Genomic DNA, 4410 nt, shown 5'->3' with positions numbered 1-4410 from the left:
CCACTAATTCCTTCAACCATTTCTGCTCTAACACCCACCCCAGCCCCAATCCAACAACCACGTCCTCCCTTACCAAAGAGTCGGTTTAAACTGTGAGTATACTCGTTAGTGGATGACTAAGTCAGTTCATCTCTCAAAGTGAAATAAGCCAGCTAAAAACAAACAAAAATGAAGCGAAATGATTGAATCCCTGTGGTGGATCTGGAAAAGAAAAGTATATGCAAAAACAAAGCCAAAAAAGAAATCAAGTCTTGTGTAAATTTTATTTACGGATTAAATGTTTTTTTTTTTTTAATACCTGGAAATATAATGTTTCTGCACATATGTAAACGTTTACGAATGAATAGTGTGTCTGTATGTATGTATGTTTGCATGTATGTAAGTGTTTCAGTATGTTTTGTTTTTGTCATCAATAGCAGCAACAAAATAATAATAATAATAATACGATGAAGAAGAAAGGCAAAAAGCATCAGGTGGCAACTGGAGAAATAAATAAATCTTTGCAGCTGTAAGTGAAAAACGTCTCCATAACGGGTATTGCTGCTAACGTTGTTGTTGATGTTATTGTCTTGGTCGTTGTTGTTTTTGTGTGTTCAAATTAAAATGACTCAGCAGCAATTTTTTCAATTGCTTTCATGGAATTCTCCCATAAACTGTTCATTTCCTGCTGTCTGCTCTCTATCTATCTCTATCTATCTATCTATCTCTCTCTACATATATATATATGTACATCTTACAGGTCCAAACTGAGGCAGAAATAATACTGAATATTTATATATATTTTATTTTGGTCAAGTTAGTCTCTTGCTGCTCTGAGTTTCACCTGTGAGTAGCCAGAATAGGGTCTTTGTAATGTTCTTGAAGATCCTGTGTACTCACAGATTAAAATTCAGAGTTAACAAGAGCTTGATGTGACCAAAATAAAAATATTAATCACTATTTTGGTATTGAGAAACCTTACTTCCAACTGTCATAAATCTATCATATATATCTTCCTAGTCTCTCAGAATATAAAAATAGTTTTAGTTTTTCCATAGATAATACCATTTGGAAGCTTTTTTAAAACTTTTTTTTTATAGTTTTGTGTCCTCTCATTTCCCTTCATCCTCATCACCTCTAACAAAATAATTTGGTTACTATGCAACCAATTAAAGATTTATGATTTAAATATCTTTTATGTTGTCTACAAATCTTTATACTCTTAGTTACTTTTACTTTCAAATCTTAAATATTTTGTAGCTCCAGCTCAGATAGGTATGCATATATATGTATGTATAAATAGATATGTGTGTGTGTGTGTGTATGCAATGTAGTAGAAATAGTTAAAGAGCAGAGTGCACTTGCTATGAGGAGTGGAAAATCTAATGCTTTGGACACAGTCCTTCTTCAAGGGAAAAGTTGAAAGAGAAAAAGTCAATCAGACACAGCAGCATTTTACATCCTTTAAGTTAAAACAAAATCTAGTTACAACTAAGAGATGTAAAACTCTGCTGTGTCTCGTTTATTTCTCTCCTTTCAACTTTTCCCTTGAAGAAAGAGTTTGCCTGAAACTTTGGATTTCCTCTCCTCATTACAAGTCCACGGTGGTCTTTTTATTGATTTTACTACATAATGTCTTACTGACGCAGAACAACACCAGCCTCACTGGAATCTGTTGGATCATATATATATACACACACACACACACACATATCACATCATTGACCAGACTATTAGATGTTGTAACACATTACTGGTCACAATGTACTTTGGTTCCTTTTGGCTTTTGAATGATGCCACCCTGCTGCTAGCTGAGCAGGTCAACATTACCCTTGATCAGAAGGCCAGTTTATCACAGGGTTATGCATTTACAGCTGACTAGATTGGAGCAATGTGAAACAAAGTGTTTTGCTCAGGAATCGAACCAACAATCTGTTGATTGTGACTGCAACACCCTAACCATTAAGTCACATGCCTTCACACATACAACACACACATCTATAAGTATATTTGCATATGTGTGTATACATATACATGCATTTATACAAACATGCATATTAAAGATTCTTGATTTACTGAAAATAAATTCAGATCTTTAGCTTTAAGTAAATAGACAAATTTACAGCATGTAATTAGAAGACTCCTCTATCTCATTTTATGTAGATATGCTCATACAGACACATATAGGATGATACTATTCATAGTATGAAGAATAATATATTGAGTTTCTTAGATAGAGTAGTTGTAATGGGCAAGTGTTAAACATCATCTTTTAACCAACAGCCTTGTATCAATTTGACTCACTAAAATAGTTTCTAACTTGATTAGTCTGTTCCTCCTTATGTAGATCTGATGTCATCAGAGTGGACCTTCCCAAAGCTTTCTGACTAAAGCTAAAATTCTATGACACACACACATGCAATAAAGGAATTGGTTCTTGTGGTAGTATCAAGATCAATATCAATCCACCCCTCTCTGTCTGACTGTCTGTCCTGCCTCAATTCTCGTTAAAAGGCAAGAACTAAAACCGCCTTTTTAATTAACAATAAATCAATTTTTGACAAGTTTTTTTTTCTTCTTTTCTTTCAATCCTTTCCTATAATTTTTTTTTTTTGTATGTAACTTTAATTTTTTTTTATTTCTTCGGATTTGTATATACTAATGTCTGTGTACAAAAAGAAAGTTATTTTTTACAAAAATATTTATTTATATATTTTTCTATATAACCGCTAAAACAAATCATTACATTTTTATTTCTATAGATTTTTTTTTTCTTCTTCCTCTTTCTCTCACTCTTTTTGTTTCTGAAAGGGCAAAAAAATATATATATATATAAGGAAAACAAAAAGAAAATGTTATTACAAAACTCTTTAGTTGGAAATCTCTCAATTTCTATTATCATGTTTCCCCTACCATCACCACCGATCTATCCTTATATATATATCTGCTGTTGGGTTTAAAAATACTGTTATAAACCAATGAAGAATTTTGAATACTTGATACAATATTTATGCCATATATATATGTATATATGTATGCATATAGTTTTTTCTTTTCTTCTCTCTATACTTATATCTGAGCAATATGTTAGTTTGATGAGATATTTAAGGTTTACTGCATATATAAATATATATGTTTGTGTAATGATATATTCATTCATACTTACACATATATCATTACCCTCATCCACAAAAGATTTTAACCATGTCTCTCATTTTCTCTTTTTACCTTTAGGTTAATTCATGTCAGTCAAACTAATCTTATTTAAAATTGTACAAATGTGTGGAATGCTTGCATGTGTGTGTGTGTGTGTGTGTGTACCTCATAAATGTCTGTTGTTATTGTAATGATTCTTTGGCTTACTAGCAACTATTTTAGTTTCTGTATGGTAATAGGCTCCCCTAGAACTAATTACATAAAGTGCCACAATAATTAACAACTTTTGTTGTTTTTTGTTTTGTTTTTTAATAGTGACCACTTTTTGACCACATTGGAATCATGCTTTGTTTCTCTCCTGAAGCATTGGTGCAGCCATCTATCTTTTTGTTATCTATGTTGGGTATGTAAGATTCTGTATGTTACCCATTATTGGGTTCACATGGCTATCTGATGTAAGTTATTCATTCTAAACGTTAACTCCTATGTGTGTGTTTGTCCATTGTGTATCAGTAATGTAAATGTTTGTTTGTGTCATGTCTTTTATAACCAAATAAGAAAGTTTTTTGATTTGATAGAGCGTGTACGAACGTGTTTATGTTCTGGATGATTGATTGATTTCTGTATTTGACAAGTATGAAATAATTTCTCCTGGGTTGCACTATTATAGTGTAAAACTCACCTACAGACATAATGCATGTGGCATCAGTGGATTGCACATTATGCAATTTGTAGAATAGCCTAGTAACTAGGGTAAAGAAAGTGGAGTGGGGCGGTTGGATGGAGTAAAATATATGGACTTTCTCTCTGAAAGATGTAAGCCTGCTTAAGATTAAGAGGAAAGGGGGGAAAAACTGCTGATAGGGGTAATTTCAAATCAAAAACAAAATCCTATCTGTAATCTGCTCACCATAATTAGATTTTCTTTTTTTTTTTTTTTTTTTTTTTTTTTTTTTTTTTTTTTTTTTTATTATCTAATTAAGAGTTTATCCACACCTAAACAGTGTTATTATTAAGAATATATTTCTTTATTTCTGGCTGGAAAAGTTTTTCAAAAACATGAAAGGACTACTTAGAAACACCTGGTTTGGGTGTGTCCTGTTAGTCTCTATTCCCTAAACATAATTTTTGTTTACTCAAAGAGTGCTTCTCTTTTGAAGTTCAGTTCTTACAGCTTTCCTTCTGCAACTTATTCCATTCAGGGTTTAATCGTTGTTTTTCTTGACTACTATTAATAAAAAATAGTGATATTTCTAGACATTAGCCTCAACTTAA

Source organism: Octopus bimaculoides, chromosome 11 (assembly GCF_001194135.2).
Source record: "Octopus bimaculoides isolate UCB-OBI-ISO-001 chromosome 11, ASM119413v2, whole genome shotgun sequence".
NCBI classification, from domain to species: domain Eukaryota; kingdom Metazoa; phylum Mollusca; class Cephalopoda; order Octopoda; family Octopodidae; genus Octopus; species Octopus bimaculoides.
The sequence above is the reverse complement of the archived record's forward strand: the minus strand, read 5'-3'. Positions refer to the sequence as shown.